General features: G+C 35.3%; 1 protein-coding gene and 1 long non-coding RNA gene across 2 annotated transcripts in view; one reads left to right on the forward strand and one right to left on the reverse strand.

Annotated features, from left to right (window-relative positions):
* Positions 1–2,099: 2,099 nt before the first annotated feature.
* Positions 2,100–14,382, reverse strand: LOC131698795 (uncharacterized). Its single transcript, XR_009307820.1, has 3 exons — positions 14,323–14,382; positions 3,231–3,356; positions 2,100–2,320 (listed from the first exon to the last, which is right to left on the reverse strand). It is a non-coding gene; the product is annotated as an uncharacterized LOC131698795 (long non-coding RNA).
* A 106-nt stretch (positions 14,383–14,488) lies between these two features.
* Positions 14,489–20,868, forward strand: part of LOC117425684 (cadherin-11-like) — a 46,453-nt gene continuing 40,073 nt past the window's right edge. Inside the window, 1 exon segment of the mRNA XM_034042840.3 lies at positions 14,489–14,929. The gene's annotated coding sequence lies outside the window, so the exon portion shown is untranslated.

Consider the following 20,868-nt stretch of genomic DNA (forward strand, 5'->3'; position numbering starts at 1 on the left):
ATTTGTTTTCTACAGGGGTGCAAAAAGCCTTCTCCCCACATGCACTGACATATATTGCTTAGTGCAATCTCCTGGACGTGGTTTCACATCCAAATAGCAACTCACCTTTACAGACGTACTGTTTCCACTTTATTTTGTTCACCTTTATTTTGCATTTATTTCACAACCCTTAAATTAGTGTTGTTAATTTTGTATTTCAAATAAATTGTCACTGAACAAGAGAACATTTTTTAATCCAGTATATTGTCTGAGGGGTACAGTAAAATCGCTCAAAAATAACATTACCGTTTTATAATCAGCTCTGTAATACCTTATTAATACATTGTGCATGATATATTAAGAATCTATAAAGTGTTAATAAAGTAATTAGATGTGAATTTATTCCAATCTTCTTGGTTATAAAAATGTGGGCGGTGGCTGTATCAGTGGCTGGTATATAATTTACTGCCCACACTGGAGACCAACAAGCTAATTTTACTTGTGTGCAAAGCTGGATTTAAAATGCCTGTGTATTAATCCACTATGGCAGAACACCCCCCCCCCCCTTTCAATTAGTCTGCTATTAATGCATTTATGTTCCTACCCAATTCCATAATAAATTATGATTACCTATCCTATGTAGACTTTAAATGACCTAGTCCTTATTGCTATTGTTATCCCTGTCTTCCAGAGAGCACCGGTATGTGTTTTCCCTTTTCTCACGATCAGACTGTTAATAATCTCTGGGTGTTTATTTTTCATGTCTGCTGCTCTGAGTGGATAGCACAGGATAACAAGGGGAGACTCCGTTTTTGTGCAATAAAGCATCAAAGCCGTCTGACTGATTTGTGAGAACAGAGGGAAGCTGCAGCACACAATGAGCCAACACACAAATCCTAACTGGGAGCCTCTTTCCTATTAAATAAATCATGCTTGCCTCTGCATGCATCCCCCAAATATGAATAGTGATCCTAATGGCGTGATAAAAACCGTAGAAACTGTATTTATTATAAATACATTATTGTACATCTTTAGGCTATAAATACACTGTTGGACTGTTTTCTGTATTCATTGTTTTTGTTGTTGTTGTGAAAGGTTTAAATTCAAGCCGAGCTGAGTATGTTACATTCAACATTTTAAATAGTAAAAAAAAAAATGTTATATTACATAATAAATGATTTTTCTACTCAATACTCCTGTTTCAAGTATTTCTGTGAATGGCACAGGTCGTAATTGTGGTATTAACATTCTCATCTCAGTAATGTAAAGGCAAAATAAAGCAGTGATTAATGTAACTCATTTACCAACATAGAGGGACTGTTAGGTCAGCATAAAAAAAAAAAAAATCAAAGAAAAAAATACAATAAATGACAATGGGGGCTTGAATGCGTAGTCATGGAACTGAGTATTAAAGCAGGCCGTGAAGTGTTGCTGTATTTTTGTATTAAATCCACTCCAATGTGAATTTTCAGCCATTGCGTAATGATCGGACATCAAGGAATGTTCAGTGTAAATTAATAAAGACATGATATGTCAGCAGCTGTATGTACATGGCAGTGAAATGTAAAGAAAAAGACATTGCATCATTAAACCCTGCAATTAATTCATTTACCTGGCTTCAGCTCCCTGAAGAATGTGCCACACAGCATCAGCTTTACACTGAGGAGATGGCTGGTTGCGTCACAGGGAAATCTGTTTCTCTGTTGGTGCTGCAGAGCAAGTCAGAAGCAGAATGACAGCATCTGAGACCCTCTAGAAACAGAAATGATGGACAGCAGCCATTAGATCTCCCATGAAATAACATCACAAGGATTTAGGGCTTAGGAGGGGACTGTCTGCCAGAACGATTTATTCATATTACTTTGGTGCCAGTCACCAATTGAATTGGCAATTGCCCGCAGACACTTTTTAAAAGGGGTGCATAACTAGGAGGACCGCTTTTTAAACTGCATGCAGAAGGACTTCCTCGGGTGAAAGTGGATGAGAATAAAATGGCTGTTTTTTAAATTTTATTTATACAACATAGATTTCAGCAGAAACATGACAATACTGTATAACTGGGATAATAGAAAAGTGGTCCTCAAACAGCCTCCATGTCACAAAGGCTGTGGGTTCTTTGGGTGATGTTTAATAGCCTTCAGTTTTCATCTAGTTTTAAGTCATGGGAATGATTAAAGGTCAGACCTCACTATATTGCAGCAGCACACCAATCGTCTGTGCCCCCCTATTCCCTGGACTGGCACTCCCTCATTTGTTATAAGCTCTGGCGCTCTATCATTTGTTAAAAGCTCTTCCCGTCTTCTTAAAGCGCTGTGAGGCTCAAGTCATATTTGTTTTCTTGCTAAATAGGAGAAAAAGAAAAGAAATTGAAAGAAACTGGAATAATAATAATAATAAAATGTTTATCTTGTCCAGCAGAAGAACAGACGTCATGCTTAATTCCTCTTGTTGAATGCTCTTTGGAAATTAGTAGTAATGTTAGTAACATTGTTTTGCCTTGTTTGTTTAGATGAAAAAAATAGCGCTTTAAAAACAAACAGGGTTCTTGTTGTTTTTGCAACAACAGTTGGTTGAGAATGGATGAGAAAATAGTAGAGCAGAGGTGGATTTTAAGGTTGCAGATCCTATCCTAGGCTAGCAAGGCAGTATTTTTTATTTTATTTTTATTTTGGGATAACTAGTTCAGTTGCAATTGGTTTCAATCAATAGGAAATTAGATGCAGGTAGGTGCCTGCATTTCAACTATGAACATGTAGATTCTTCTCAGATCAGTGCCTTATTCTCAAACTGTACAAACAGTTTGAATGAGCAGTTTTCATCCTAACTTATCCCACATTAACTCCTTTCTATCTCAGGAGTCAGTTTCATATAGACTTTTACTGTGTATTTTACCCTGAACTATCATCCCCCTGACGCATGACAATCTCAACACTGAATATAACTCAGAAACCTCACTACTGCACCTGCTCCCAAGGTTTAATTTATAATGTATCAGAAACCCCGCTACTGCACCTTCACCCAAGGTTTAATTTATAATGTATCAGAAACCCCGCTACTGCACCTTCTCCCAAGGTTTAATTTATAATGTATAAATACTTATATTCAATTCAGAGATGCTTAACAGATAAGATGCATTAATAAAGCATAAATAGCCAGGAGTGCTACATTTTACCCACAAAACCACTCCTGGTTTAATGTAAGAATATATGCTTTTGAATCAATAAAGAGGGTTACTGGTCAGCTGTACTTACTGTGACTTGTAGTTCTCATGTGTAAGACATCCCTGTGTCGTGGATCGCATTATCTCATAAATAATTGGAGCAGATGACTTTCATTTGTTGTATAATGAATAATTCTTCTTTTGTAAAGTACTCTGTCTGATGGAAGAGAGATATGAAAGGCATAAAGAACAAACACCCAGTAAGTCTGAATCCCACCGGACATATTGCACACAGTATAAATAGGAATGCACATATCAAAGGGAAATATGCGGATCAACAGATGATTTCTCAATAAAACTCACCATGGTAGGCAGCTTTCACAATTACATCCAATATTACCTATGGTCACGCTTTATTTTAAGTTTTAATGTATTTATACAATTGCCTAACATAGAGTACTGTACATCTAATTTTGTTGAAAACCTACAATGAGATTACAAAACAACAAAAACACTAATGTACAATATGCTATGTTTCTAAAAGATTGATAGATTGCATTGTATTTTGCTTTTGATTACTGTGTTAACAGTGATTGAACTGGTTTTCAACTTCACAACTTTAAAGGAAATGTTCAACTATTGACCCTCTGCTGCAGTATACAAGACTTGCATTCCTCCAGGATATGTGACAAGGTTAGCATTCAGAAGAACAAGATCCCCGTATTGTTCAAGTCACAGGCCACGCTGCGCACAGACAAGCAGACAGCTCACACTAACAGAGAGAGACCTTCCATTTGACGAAGCACACAAGGAATTTTTCATTGGCATTGATTAATAAAACAAAAGCAGACAAGAGGTCCGGGTTGGAGAACTGGTACAGCATGTTAATGTTTATTGAATTTCTACCATGAATATCGTTACAACATTCAGATAATTTGTTGAGATATGGTACATCAGCCCATGGCACATGTGAACCTCCCATCTAGGCTAGTCAAGCAATGTAAACAAATTGGTATTATCCACAGATGTTCCAAATCACCATCATTGTATTGTATACTAAAACTGTCCTTAGCTTTTCTATTGATAAAACACAAACTTCATTTGCTTGTGCATGGGCTGGCACTTAAATCACCTCCAATGCAGACTGTAAACAGACAGGTGAAAGCTCACTGCAGCTGAAGACCATCAAGGAAGAGAAGACAGGGGACCAGCAGCTCCAAACCAGGCAGCTCTTGACACTTTTGCCCTGCTGCTAACAGCAGCACATTGATGTAGTGTTGGGTTGTGTGTAAACCAGCCAACGCTCTTCAACACATGGTGTACATATATAACATATAACTGTGGTTTCCATGATGCATTATTCATGTAGGCACCTGTCAAAAAGGCTGTGCATATCACCAAACCAGACATAGACACCCACCTGCATTTGTAAACTATACAGCAGAGAAAAATGAACCTCTGGGTCTTTCTTGACTCAGGACTTTTTAAAATTTATTATTCATGATTTATTTTTGATTTGTTATGGTTAGCATAGTTTTCTCAAGGGAGCAAGCATATTTATAGATACTGTTTAAATGATATTGTACAAAAATAAAATTAATCAAAATGTTATCTACCAGATGATTTAAGCTGTTTCTCCAGTGTAAAGTTTTTGCACAATTGTGTTCTGAGCCAACGACAAAAACTTTGGTGCATTAAAGTCGTATCCTTGAAATGAATGCTTTGAGTTTGTGTTACTCGTTTAACATGGGATATATTTTAAAAAGAAAAGTAAAACTAGTCCTATGACTTATACCTATACAAAGCTGTCCATCACAGTAATACATAGTCTGACAAAAGCTGTTAATAATTTCCAATACAGTTTCTAAAATGAGTACACTTCATACAAAATCGTGAATTTCTGTTCTTGAATCGACATAACATGTTGATATCCAAGTTCCACATAGAAAAAAAAAAAAAAAAAGATTATGGAAATTCCCTTCAGCAGATTCCAATAAAATTCCAGTTCAGCTTGCCTATTTGTCTCTATTCTATTATTTAGTCTTCTATAGCAAAGAGAACTGTGTAGATAGATTAATAATACTGTACTTAAACTAATGAACAGCTTTTACTTTAAAATGTGAAGAGAAAAAAAAAAACAAATACCCCCCATCTACAGTATGTCATGTCATCTTGAACTGACACTTACATTTGCCAAAGCTTTGGTTTGTCTGTGACAGATCATTCTACTCCTGAGTTTCTGAAACAGGTACATCTTCCTTATCTTTTATCTACAGTATGAAACTGTGTAAGATGAAAGCACATAAATCTCCCCTTGCCCAGCCAACCAGTGATTTGTGAGAGAAAAGAGGCACTTTTTTCCAGCTTTAGAAAGAGGGAAAGATTACCTGGGGGCAGCAGTGACCACCCTTAACCCTGAAAGCTTTGCTACCGATTTTCCTAACAAATATCTTAAAGTAGAATGACATATTGACCTGAAGTTTAGTTCATTTTAATGTAGGAACCTAAGACGGAACTCACAGCATTGATCGAGTCATTTATAAAAGATTGTGAAAGATATTAGCTGGGAATAGATATGTCTCACTGGTCATTATCATGCAGCAAGCGTTTTTTTTTTTTTTTAGACGGCTCCTTAACAATGAGCATTGTCCATGAATAATTAAATAATTGCCTTTAATTGTATACATTGGGATCCAGTAACACTTTGTCAGCTGTCAGTATTCCGGAACCAATCTGCATGTTAACGGAATTCCCTCACTGCTATATTATTCTTTTTTCTGTTGTTGTTGTTTTCATAAGCTTACTTAATGTATGGTACCAAATGGAGACTGTGCTCTTAGATTTCAATTCTAACAGAACTGCTGTAGGATCCATACCATTTTGTTGGATTTTCAAGATAGGAATTATCTACAAAGTAAACCTGCAGGATTACTGCAAAGAAGGAGAGACCCCAGCACACTTTTTGTTTTTTGGAAATAGTAAGGGTTTGGTTTAGTTAGGGATATGAATAAACAAAAAATAGCTTGCAATGCCTGCAAAAGGCTGGTAAATTGCTCATTTAAGCATGAACTGGTGTTTGATTTATAGAACTTGGACTGAAAATTGGAATACACATTTTGAGTTATACCACATAGAACAAATGTGGCATTTCTTACAGTCACTAGTGGCGGAGTGTTGCCAGTGGACAGATTCATTGTTAGACTTTATTCTGAGTGCTACTGTACAGTATATTGAAGCCACAGGAGTGCTTTAAGCTTCTAAGTTTTAAAAAGCAACCAGGATTTGATGACTGAAACATAATAATACATTTCTTAAGATGACTCTGAAAATATATACCCATACAAAATTGCCCTTTAAGTTATAAATAGAGCAGCATATACCCAACTGAACTTGACATGGAAAAATATCTAACTTTATGTCTAGTTTATGCTGCCGTTCAGTACAGTGTGCTATCCTATCTTTAATATTTTATGTCAAAGATGTTTGGAGATTTCAAATACGTTTTGTTCTGTACTGTACGTATACCTTTGTTTTTATTATGGTTATTAATTGTGCCATAAAGGGAGATGATTTCTATTGGTTCAAAAAGTTGAGTATAATTCCCTTTTAATCAAAGTAGTTAAATATAAAGAAGCTGATTTACGGTTCATGTGCAGCCAGAATTACATGGAACATCGTTAATAATGAATTGTTGTTTTGAGAACACAAAAAAAGATCTGTGGGGACCACAACTGTAAATGAAAGCCAAATAAACACAATCATTTCAGATGTGAAAGCTATTGTAAGACTTTTCGGAGACTTCATGTGGGTTTAAACACTCGAGACTATTCCAGATATTGTCTTGAACAAGGTGACTTTAATCAGGGTCCAGCAATACAGATGTTCAACATTAACTCACTGACTGTTCGTTCACTGCATAAACATGACTACAGACAACAAGCCATTTGCTTTCCTCCCAGGAAACACTATCTCACTAAATCTTGTGTTGATTCCATTGCTTTGAGTATGTTCAGAGTATGTATGAAGAACACATTTAGCCATTCTTATTATTTTAGTTTTAAACATTGTACTTAGTTTCATGTTCGGTTGTTATGAATAAATGTTATTTAAAGTTTCTAATTATATTAACTTTTACATCTTGTTTAACCATTTACATATAACCTATAAATGTTACACACTGTTACTCAAAATACATTTTAGTTGGACGAATTACTGTTCCAAAGTTCCTACTAATAACCCATGCCCAAATAAATGCCCAGTTTGATCAATGATAAAAAAAAGAGAAATCCATAACTTCAAAACAATCAACAGTGCTAAATTTAGAAATACTAAAATAAACTTAATACATTAAATGACAAACATTTTTACTTCACTTGAGGACACTGAAAAAGACTTCTAGTCAAAATGTTTGTCATTAAATGTATTTAATTGTATTTATTATTTCTAAATAATAATAATAATAATAATAATAATAATAATAATAATAATAATAATAATAATACTATGATGTGGTACTACTGTTATCAGACTTATTATTATAAACATTACAGTGTTATTCTGAAGATTACCAGTACTGTATGTATAAGATAACTAAATGCATTTTACTTTCAGTATATCCATTTCTGGGACAAATTACACAAAGTTTGGTATATATATATATATATGACTGATTTATTTAAACTATGTCCCTGCCTAAGGGCCTTAATCTGCCATGTTTTAAATATTTCAAAGACACTTGTAATGAAACCAAAGGAGATGTAACAGCAGCGGTGATTGACTGATAAGATGTGGTAGTCTTGGCAACCTAAGAAGTACAGGGTACTGACTGCAGTGATAACTGAGGTCACATTACTATTCCACACCAATCCTAAACGCGTCTCCTAAACATGGCAACACCATATTGTTTACTGATTGAGCAGTAACACCAGCACTAGAATGATGACATTTCTATAGCAATTGAGTCTGACAGGAACTGTGGCATTTCTGACTGAATGCAAAGTATGCTTTTTTGCATTCATTGTACTGTGTGTCTTATTAATGTGTATTGGATAAACAGGAAAATAAACTTTGTGTCTCTATTTCTGCTGGTAGAAATAAATACATGCTTTATTATGTTTGAAAAACAAGTGTTAAAATTGCTTTATGATACTGTTGGTGGATTTGATTTGTTCAATTTCTTAATTAGCCATTGAATTGATTTCATATGGTTTAATTTTTTTCCCCAGAAACATGTAGAATTCTTCAGGAACAAAATAACAACACATATCACGCAAAAATTAAGCAAAAACTACATTATTGCCTACTTTCAATTTCATGCAAATGTTTATGTTGATCCAGACTTTGATTAATTTGTGGCTGATTCCAGCAGACATGTAGACATTTTTTTTTATGAGCAACATTTATATTTTTTGACCAGCCCTGAGAGATTTTTTTTTTTTTTTAAATGCAATTAAATTATACTTTGCTTACTGTATTACAGATTTAATACACAGTCTGGCCCTATTCATCTTAAATTCACACTTACATTTACACACTATTATGTCTTAACTTTTGAAAGCATTTGAAACTGGAGGATGCATCTACAAATAGCACCAACCTCCTTAGATTGTGAGCCTTATCCAGTAAACACTAAGACTGTTTTAAAGTTGTTTTTGTTAATGGTTGTTCTGGATTAATTAAATCAAATCTGCAGTTCATGAAAGCATGTCAGTCTGTTTAGGAAAGGGTCTGTTGGTTCATTCTCATTTTATAGCACTGTTCAACATAAGAGATTGAGGTTTTATGTACCTGATTATGATAACTGTGATTAAAAAGGACATTCTTATTGTTTTAAATGACCACACTTGTGTTAAGAGATTACTCCTACTGATCAGAACAACATTATGTATTCCATGGAGCACACAAAGTTCTATCCTGAAGTTAGAGTTTTGTTTAATTGAGTACTGAAATGTCCCATGTGTCGGAGGAAGAGAGGCGATTGAGAAGTTGAGAGGTTGTCAAGTAGCTCTATTTTTTTAACCAGTCACTTCACAGTTCGGCTTCAACATGGGAAAGCACAGGCCGGATCTGTAGAAGAGAGACCCAGAGAAGGCCTTTCCTAGAGTGACAGCCCCAGAGGTGGTGAAAGCTTAATGGAATGGAAGCCATTGAAAGGTAACCACTGCCAACATTTGCAGGTAATTAAATTCATCCTCAAATACATACGTTAGATTCTTATGAGCAATCAGTTGTACTCCATATTTTTTTTTTTTCATTTGCAACCTGAATCTTAATTTCTCATGTTTCCACATCTTTTTCACAACAGATTGAATTAGTGCTCCCCCCAACACAATTTTATTTTGCAGGGATCCTCCTTGCCTAAACCCTCTCCAGATAGCCCCCCAGGGCAGAATCCCATTTTCTGGCTATCACAGACACAGCAGGCCCCACCATATGGGCTGTGAGATTCAGATTTCAGGTCAGCAGGCTCTCACAGCTCAGTTCATGGGAGCAGTTCATCTCTGCTGTTATTTGATTATATCTCCTGCCTGCCAATTATTCCAGGTGTACTGAGCTCTTGGAAAGACAGTCTAGAACACAAGGCTGTGACGTGACTTAACATTTACTTTGCATTCTTCTAAAGGTAGCTTTTTAAATAGATATATTCAGTTTTCTACATTCTCAAAAGTCTGACTCATTACTGTACAGTACATTTATATTTCTACAGACTTGAAACTAATTATCTTGGACACTGGCTATGGAAAGCACTTCAAAAGATTACAAAGTTGATTAATTGGTTACCATAAAATAGTTTTAAAATGCTATTGCTGTTAATTTGGTAGGAACTGATCTAGAAAACCTAAAAAGTCAGGGGTCAGTTTGAAATCGAGTAAGATGTACTAGGCACCTTCAAACAGTAGGGTAAGGGGTTGTAACATTAAGGCTGCTGTGCTCCCCTTTACAGGAACAAAGACAAATTTAACCCTGACCACACCACTCACTTTGTTAACAATATATAGGTCTTGCCAACATTTGTACGAGGGCAGTGATAGAAGTCCATGTAAATCATATTGAGACATTGCAAAGCACATCATGCATGTGTGAAATTATATTCATGTTTATTATTTATATTCTGTATAAATAAGCTGCACCTTGGTGATGCAACAGAATGATTGTACATAATGGGGAAAAGTCTCAAACTCTATGGCTGCAGATTTCAATCCCAATTTATCTCAGGAAGACCACAGCTCTTCCATGGAAATGCGGGTGATTTTAAAGCAGGTATTAACTTTAATTTATTATTTTGTATGTCTGTTTATCAGATCTCCTTGTGTGCTAAATATCTCTAGAAGTCAAGACAATATTCAGAATACCCTACATTTACCCTCGCTGGTTATTCTTCTGAATTCTAACCCTGGTACCAAACTATTAAATGAACATAGTGCCTTTAGATTTTTTTTTAATTATTCATTGGTTTTCTCTGGAATATATAGTGTATTTCAATGTAACAAAGGGTGATAATCATTCTCAGGTTGACAGAAAATCTTTCATGAGTCACCTGCTGACCCAACAATATCGCACAGCCAGGTTAATTAGAAGAATATGCAGATAGGGCTGCAGGATTGAGATCCTCCCTGCTATTTCTTGTTGCTGCTATTTCCATCTTTTTGGTGAAACTGTCTAATGAAACTATTTCATCGCTCTAATGCTATAGAAAACTGATCTAATCCATTGCGTTTCTGAACTCTGTTTGAATAAGCAATGCGATTCACCCTTACGAGATTGAAATGCTTTCTTATTCGGTTATCCGCTTGACTGATCAATGGAATCACAGTTTAAATGCTTTTCTCTCGTTTTCACAAGCCAAAGGTGTCTCTTTCTTCCTTCCTAATTTAAAAAAATAAATACCAATAAAGAACTCTGATTCACACCTCAAACTGATACAGCGTCTTAGATACTTTCTTTTCCTTTTATCAGGCTTACATACCTATCAATCACCCTTGTTTATTTGCCTCCTGCTGCTACAGAAAGTTATCAGAATGTTTACATTCTCAAGTTGCATTTTGTAGACTGCTGCCACTAGGTTTATAGGCTTTATAATGACATCGGGTTAAAGCAAATGAGCTGGCTCTGGTGTTGGGCAATGCTGAAAGAGTCAGACACCTGTCTCAAACTTCAGTCAAGATGTTTCTCAACATCCATAACTTAAAAAAACCTGAATAAAAAATTCTAAGATCAAACATATAAGAAGCTAAGTCAAGATGACAAACGTTTCAGCTTGTGTCTTCTTCAGTGTACTCATTAGTCAAGCAGGTAATTTCAGTGTTCCGAAGAAGTCACTGGCCAAAACGTTCATCTATTGACTTATTTCTTTCTTTCTTTTTTTTTTAAGTGGCCAATTATTTTACTCTTGCAACTCCACACAACAGCATAGGAGAACTGATGATCAGTGGGCATCTGTTAAGAAGTGCCTCACAAGTTTATCAGTCTACTGTATAATGGAACTTTGATATACAATATTTAGTTACTGGAATATTTCTTGCAAGCTTTATGATATTCCATTGTATTAATCCTGGAAGCAATATTTGCTTTATGGCAATGGCAATGCTTTCTGTACAGTACCTTACATTGATCTTAATAACAGTCAGCCAAACTAACCTTTGACACACCTGAAGCTGCTCTAGAAATTACTCCTCTGTTGCCACCGTCCTGGTTACCACATTTCAGGTACTAATGTCGGCCCTGGATTTGGATTTGGATTAGCTTTCCTAATCAATCAATATTCGTGTAAAGCTATGTTAACGTTTAGTGGGGCTACATAGAGTAGATCATACCTCAAACAGTATGAGTAGAAAATAAATAGCTCAGAAGTGTTGAGACATCACTTTGTAACAAGACTTTGTCTGTAGCCTGCCTGAAGGAATCTAATTAGAATCTGAAGCACTATTGATTGCGACATGGTCATGCGGTGTCATCCCATGAGCCGAGTTCTATTGGAGGACAGACTGCCTCCATGTGCTGCACTGTGATCAGTGAATCCATTATTCTACCGACAGCTTGATTCAATTATTAGACAGGCTAATAATCTGATGTAATTGATAGTTCACTACATCCTCTTCCAAACAGCTAATAAGACGAGGATCGTGTGCAAGATTTGTGGGATTTATGGCAGGGATAGTGGTTACCGAACTGAAATATGAGGCCATCACCAGCAAAAGCAAACTAATATAGGATCAGCCTCATGCTTTTGCTCTGTCTATCAATATTACAAGGCTGCATTTAAGCACCGTTCCCTAGAAGTTTATAGTGGATTGCGCAAAACCATTGAATTTATTGAGTATAAGGGATAATAAAATACAGAACAGGTCCATATTTTTCTATTTTTTTGGACCTTGAAACTCTACTCCACTGGTAGACAGAAGCTAAACATTATATTCCTTCATACCATCTGACAAATCGCATTAGCTTCTGAAATGTGACAAGACCAGTCTCCAAGGTGGTATGGCTTCAGACACTCGCTCACTCACTCACTCTCCAGTTATCTCAACCCCACAATCGCTCTCTCCCTCACTGGTTCTGTTCTAGAGGAGCAGAGGGAGGATCTTGAACTCACATTCTGCCATTATGAAAGCCATTAAGTTTTTGGACAGCCAAACTTCAGTTGCTTTCATAGTTTTGTGTATGACCACACACTGTTCTCAATACCACACGCTGTTGTGAGGTATTGAAATGTGTGCAGAAATCTTTGCTTCAAACAAAAAGTTATGTCAAGTTCTTGATAATAATACAGTGTCTGAAAAAGCCCCACTAACTTTGTTTATTCAATGTGCTTTCTGGTCCACCTATCTAGTCTGCATATAAAAATTGCTCACGTCACTTTGGCTAAATGCAAGGAGGCAACAATTGGTCATAACAGCCAAAGAGCTGTAGTTGCTATGGGCTTCTGAGCTAAAACACCACATGACAGAAACAACCATGAACTCTGCTTAGTACCAAGAAGGTCATGCTACAATTGAGCAGAAATCTTATGCCATTGACTTTTTTTTCTCCAGAATGAATGCGCCTTATACTTATACTTTGTATGTCTGTTTCTATGCTATCAGGTGGATGTTTTTCAGTCACCCTGGGTAAATGAGTGAGGGTAATTGTAAATCTACCGTTAATTACAAGCCCTGGGTAGTGGGAGGACTGAGGTCAAGGAAGTCCCTCACAGGTGACCGCAAGCACAATTTTCCCATTTGCTATTGACAAACATTTTTTTTTTTAAATAGGTTTTTAACATCACCTGGTGCAATTTAATAATAATAATAATAATAATAATAATAATAATAATAATAATAATAATAATAATAATAATAATAAGTATTTAATTTTTTGTTTAGAAAGCTTTTTTGTATGTTGATTTAACTTTGTAAAACTGTTACAGGTACAATACAAATCATTACCCGTAAACTATAGTAATTAACAGAGAAAGTTGTAACAGTGAAATCCGATTTATTACATCACAGAAGTGCAAATACAACTTTTATTAGCTACTATCCATATATACAGTATATATATATATATATATATATATATATATATATATATATATATATATATATATATATAATTACATGGATGAAGGCTATATTTGCATCCTGAGTCATTCGAAAAAAGGCATAATACCACAGTAATGACATCAAATTGGAATATTTGTCTAGAAGATTATACTTTGACCCATATTTGACTCCTGTCGAGACCACTTTCAAACAACAGCGTGAATTCATCACTCGACAACACCCAAAATTCGTAGTTTTTAGGCACTTTTAACAAGTCTGTCTGTGAAGATTTACAATCATCCTCCACCAATGGCAGCACCAACCAAGCGAACGAGAAAAAATAATCTTCGACTCTGACAGCGACAAAAAAATAAAATAAGCATACCCCATTAAAACACCTTTTCCTTTTGCAGTTCAGTATCTACCCAATTAATTCATTGTTCCTGAATTATCAATTATAACAGTGAGTTAAAGGAAAATTATTCCATCTCTGGTTTTTGTAACAGTTTATAAACTATTCGACTTATAAACATCATCTTAAAGAACCAATACAATGGGGTTGCATTTGGTTTTAAAAGCAAACACTGCCATAACTGTACAGGCAGTTAAAACATGAAACAATGTATTATTGTGTTATATTTAAGTTAGTCCCTTTGATCTTACCCAAGCGTGCTTCTTTAGCTATGCAACTCGTGTGTGGATTGTGTCACAGTTTTTTTTTCTTTTTTCCTCCGTGCGTGTCCTTGGGGTGGGCCCGGGCTGCATCCCCGCGCTCTGATTGGTCCAGAGCTCTTGAATTCAGTTTAACCATTCAAGCTATTATTTCTGTGCCGACTTGGTCCTTATGAGAAACTGCTTTCAACTGGAAGCGTAAAAACGGGGCAGACTCTTCTTAGTAACCAACGGCGTAGCAGAACTGCTTGCATTGCTTTGAGATTGCTTTCCTTTGGGGAAGGGGGACAAAAGTACGGGTGTGAGAGGAAAAGATAGACAGAGGCAGTACCGGATAGATCGAGGGATTCTACAATTGTATTCAACTGCCCTCCCTTCGCTCTTTCTCGTCCCTTCGTGTTTCATCTAACTGTAAATTCTTCTCAGCTTGACCGTTTTATCCATTGCTCAGAACACAAGCTTGAAACTGGAGATTTAATAAAGACTGCAGGATGCTTTTCTGGCGTCATATACTTGTATCCAGAGTCCCTAGTTGCTTATGGGACTGCATGAATTAAAATAACACAGAGGTGCCATAACCCAACCAGGCATTTTAAAGGTAAGGGTAATTCTTCTTCTTATTATTTTTATAACGATCATTTATATGTATACATTTTCCCAAATCTTGTTTTTGTTCCATGCATCTCTCTTTTTTTTCAAAACCGGTATTTGGGTTTTTTGAAAAGTGTATTGGGATTTGAATTGGAGATCACTAAGTCTAAGTATTGCAACCAGCTTCAAGGGGTACTGAAAATGCTTCCATGAAAAATACATTTGATCTTCCGTGGAGTCAACAGCTATAGCGGAGCTGTGTAAGGCACCCCAGGTACCATCGAGAAAATGTAAAGCAAACAAAAACAAAAGTGATCAGCGAAGGTTAGGGACCCAATTGTTGTATGTGTCGTATTTTGAAAAGAATAACGTGTTGGTTCTTATATAACGGGGTTGGAATGAATATGCTACATGAAGTACCAAGGCAACATTATATCCAGTAACTTAACTTCCAAAGAATTTACAACCCTTACCCCTCCTACTGCGTAGCATATTGGTGGCTTTCAATTTTCATAGTCAGATTTCAGCCCAAGCAGCCAGAAAGTAAATTACTTCAAGATCCAGGGACACAGCAAAATATTTTCTTGGTTTTAAAAGATGTTTTTAATTCATAAGCTTGTCCTGGTAGAACCTATGCTTCTTATTCTTGCATAACGGGTAGTCATTTAGAGAGATAACTGTGTTCCGTGTAGTATTTTTATTGGATAATTTTAAGTATAGATTTGATGCTACTTTTTGAATTTAAAGAAAAGTGGTGTGTGCTGTATGTATCTACAGCTGAATTCATATGCAGACAAACCTGTTTCAGCTGAGATTTAACTATTTATTAATTTTTTTAAGTAATCCAGTTTGATTTTTAAGGATTGTTTTAAACACTTTTCTGGAGAAATTGTTATGTCGCATTTTTCCATTTGGCAATAGGCTACTGTACTAGCCTACATGATCGGCGTCCGTAGCTTAGTTAGATCTATGGCAGGACCGATGGCAGGAGCTATTCTGGAATTTAGGAGTTTTTTGTTTGTTTGTTTTTAGAATTGCTGAACCCAAATGCAAACAATAAACGTAACTGACACAACTGGTTTTGACAGGCTGTGACTGAATGCCTCAGATTTATGCAGGGGTTATATCAGAAGGATAGTTACAAGTGTTGTATCAGGTAAATTACATTTCATAATTACTGTAGTTTTTTACATCATACAGCCAAATTAAAAATGAAAGGATCGGACAGTAACCTACAATAATAATAATAATAATAATAATAATAATAATAATAATAATAATAATAATAATAATAATAAAACAGGCTGTATTTGACAATACACAATGATCCCCGCCGATTCCATTACTAAACCATCTATATAAACTGTAGTGTACACTATTCCTTAATTTCCATATAGCCATAACTGAGAATTGATGAAATGTTCATTTTATCTCGTCTCAAATCAAAGGACATTTCTTATGAACATACGCATACCAATACAGTACCTGTTCCTAATCTAATATTCTGTATACAGTGCTTGCATACAAGTGCTAAAACATTAACATGGAGTAATCTACTGTATTTTAATATAAACACCCATGAATAACCAATTCTGTGTTAAGCTAGTGCGATCGCTGCGTGAATACAAATTTCAGTGAGCAAGTTGCTGTTTCAGTTTAACATGGGTAGTGGATGGAGCGCCGTTCTGAACAAGATTCAACATCATTCATCCCCTAGTCCCTCCTCGTTGCTTCTGGCGTTTACAAATTTAGCCAATCTGACTCTAACAGGACCACACAGTTTATAAAGCATTTATAAAGACAATTTAATATTTTTACCGACCTTACAGATTACACATTATTTGTATTTCTTCCAAATCTATATTTGGTTTTATTAATTGGGACTAATAATAATAATAATACTAATAATACTAATAATAATAATAATAATAATAATAATAATAATAATAATAATAATAATAATAATAATAACACATTTTCGGCTTACCCTTAAATGTAAATGGAACGACGGGTAGCCTCACCTTAGGCAACAGTTTAAAGGTTCTCAAAGACTGGGTAAAAAAATAATAATAATAATAATAATAAAAATAAATCACAATCACAGTATTTCATATCAGTGTTTCTCATTTTTATATTTCTCAGTGATCTCGGCTTTGATTTCGAATTATGTGATAGAAGATGGTTTGGTTCACTTGACTTAAAGAACGCAACAAGTGAACACCTGTAATAATAATAATAATAATAATAATAATAATAATAATAATACTTTTACAAAAGGCCAATTTTCTTGTGCCATTTTGCACATAACTGGGACACTGGGGAATTAAATAAAACTGTTCCCTACCTGGTTGGCACTGGTATTCAGTTTTGTATTTAGTGGTATTTGTCACATTATTAAACTGACAATATTTTTATTTGGTATTAAGAAAAAAAATCCCCCTGTATGTTTCGTTTCACTTCACTAGAGGGTGGTATTGCTCTTCAATGAAGGGACCCGCTTTTTGCTCAGACAGGCTCAAAGGGGCACTCAAAAAAGATGGAGCGCTACCACCAGTGTTGCCCGTCGTCCCTGAGGACGCAGAATTCAATCTAATGGTGGCTCAGGCTAATGCTCTGGCAGTTTGTCTGGATTAGCATCTCTCTAGTCACTGGCTTCTGTTACCTCCAGTCACATTACCACCTTGGAGTACAGGAGGGGAAGGTTTTAAAAGAAACAAAGAAATGCCGCTCCAGTTTTCTGCTGGGTATGTCTCATTGCCACATCAGCCTATATAAGTATGTTAAAATACATAACTTAAAGATTCCTGTTAATTTGTTGTTCCACCGAAATATGTCTTTCGTAAGTGTTTATTTGTTTTTCGTTGAATGAAAAGTCACTGGAATAGCTACCCCCTTTAAATAACCTGAAATTCATTTTTTACACAGGTTAAGATTATATATCAGAATGAGCATCTGTGCTATCGATATAATATTTATTTATTCATCTAAGTAGAAACAAGTAAAACATTGATATTATATAAATGTAGAATATTCAGATTCTTGTCAGATTGATTAAAAAGATGGCAGTTTGTTGATGTTAGAGGGTATCCACTGTGTTCTGCCTTCCATCAGGGTCTATGCACAGCATCACTCTGTGGTTCAGATCTACAAAACATATATCCTGTGCAATATAACCTCAGGGCATAGTCCACGGCTGTTTCAATGTATTTGAACTGATTTATGGTGTGCATTTTATAGACATTTCCATAGAACAGGTCACTGATGGTACCAGATGAGGACATGAAAACTCTCACCGTTCAGTATGTATTAGAACTAAATACCACTGATTCAGGTAGGGAGAGAGAATATCATGTTTAGAAGCCAACACAACTGTTTTTGTTTGTTTGTTTGTTTACACCATTTCCTTTTTAACCTAATCTGTTGAGTGTGCACAATTCCCTAGTTTATGAAATATAAATGAGCAGGTTGAATGGATGAGTACCAGATGGAAAGCTATGACCTCTTCACCCATGTTTATAACATATTTAGATATTATGCCTGGGTTCCAGTTCATGAGAAAATACACAAGGATTACATTTTAGATAAGATGCTGCTATCTTTATATAAGCTTTTAAAAAAGTGTCAAACAACAAAAACTTTGATAAATGTGTTCACCATTAATGCAAACACTGTTACTTAAAGTTATTAATGTAAGGACATCCTCCTAAGGCAAATAAAAACTGCATACCACGAACAATCATTCAATATTCTGTTTGTACCAGAAGTATATTTTTTATATAAAGCAATAAAATGTGTACTTTTTATATTAAATCAATTAACTCAGGGATCTGGCAGATCATTACTTTCTTTTTCAACAGACTATGCTTCAATGCGGATTAGATTTATGGCCTCATACTTATGCATATACATATTTTTGAGGCATACCATACTGTAATGGCTGGAATGACTACCTTTATAGTGTTGCATTTTACACTTTTTCCCTGCGTGTATGAGATCCATTTAAAATGGCCTAGTATGCACACAAAATCAGCACTCCTTCGATCAGGAATGAGCTCTCACAGAGGAGCCAACCCGGGTGTTTACAGCTGCCAAATCTCTTTCTTTCTGCACAGCTAGGACCAATGCACGAGAAAAGATTAGTGTGAAGCAGTCTGATGGAATCAGTCAAATTAGTCTTAGCTAGGCCCTACTGGAAATAGGTTGCCAAACACGACGATGTTATCTTTCAACAGACAGAGCGAGAAAGATCAAATACATTACAACAATTCCCAAGTACAGGGATCAAGTCATTAAAAAAGAGCGATGTTAAAATCCTATTCTTAAAATTGTTATTTTGTAACCACACCCAAAGCTTCTAAATATGACTTCCTCAGCAACTTTATTGAGACATTCAACACAGTTCTAGAACTGTTAATATATGCAATATTTAATAATTGAATAATTGGTTTGGTGTTTCACACTTGCTAATTAATAATTAATTGAGTTCAGGATACCATTGAGTTACCATCAGAGTAGTGCACTCACAGCTGGATGGTACTCAAGTGAATTGGGACTTGCATGTTCCAATTAAATAGTGCCAACTGTTGGGAAACAGTTTCTTACAGTTAGTGACTCAGTTCATTGACTGACTTTCAGTATTTCAGTATTTCATTGAAGAAACAACAATGTAATTATTATTAAAGTTATTGAGAAACAGTATTCTTAAATAAATAAATATGTTTTTATATCTAAAGATTTAAAATATACACATTTTCATTAACAGACAAAATGGCTTATTCAAGTTTTCATTTGTAGAATACCCCAAAGGATCCTCTTTACATTAGTATTTTATTTGATTTCTCCAACACACTTTACCAAGAGTAAAGGGCCCTTTACCATAAGTAACTTCACACAGCTGTATTGATAAGATGTCAAGAGAAAGATGGGGTCCATCTTAGTTCTCTCCATTCCCCTTTAAATTACAATATATGCATCTACAATTTCATTGTGTGGCATCTGAAGTAAAAAAAAATACAGCCCTGTATTTATGCTGTTAAGGAAACATTGTGTACAACGTCAGCGTGTTATAAATCATTGTAATTACATGGAAAATATTGATAGCATTATAGCTACAGCAACCTAGAAACATTGAGACTACATGTACATTAACATGGGTTTCTAGAACTGGAACCTGGTTGATAAAAAAACACAGCTTCCGTTTTTTCTCTGTAATAAAGTGTAGCTGTGATTGACACTATAAAGCCCTTATCTTCAGCTTTATAATGTAGGCAGGAGTAACTGATTTGCAATATCGTGCTCCATTAACTATGCTCTTTCTCAATCACTCTGATTGTAGCTCTTTCCCCCAAAACTTCAAGTGTAACAGATTCGTTAGAATCAATCAAATTGGGCTACTTTTGGCTCCAGCATTTTTTTTAAAATTACAATTGCTTATAGACTGCAATCAAAGTGTGAAGTGTACAGTGCTTATTCATTATCTGGTGGCATATGGTGGTATATTTGCATAAGAACAAAATTCTAGAGGTATACTCCAAAATAGTAAGGGCTTGTTCATAATTAATTACTTTAAAGGGCCTAATATTATAAATCAATTAAGTTTGGAATTTGTCAAGAATTGATGTTCACTTCACATGAGCTTAATTGTATAGTAAATCATGTTATTTAATGTGTTATTTAATTATATTTTAAATTAGTGGTACTGTCAATTATAAAATATTACCAAAATATCTTGCAGTGAGATCTCACTGTTATTTTCAAGGTATGCTATTTTGTATTTCTCAAAGTAGCTAGGTACATGTATTTATAAACATGACCAGTAACGTGGCCTAAATAGCTAGCAGCCCAGAAAGAATCATGAGTATACACACCGACGCCATCTGCTGGATGCTTCCTATTAAAAAAAACAAAAAAACAAAACTCAATGTACAGTAATACCAGATTCAAAAT

This window comes from Acipenser ruthenus, chromosome 20 (assembly GCF_902713425.1).
Source record: "Acipenser ruthenus chromosome 20, fAciRut3.2 maternal haplotype, whole genome shotgun sequence".
Lineage (NCBI taxonomy): Eukaryota > Metazoa > Chordata > Actinopteri > Acipenseriformes > Acipenseridae > Acipenser > Acipenser ruthenus.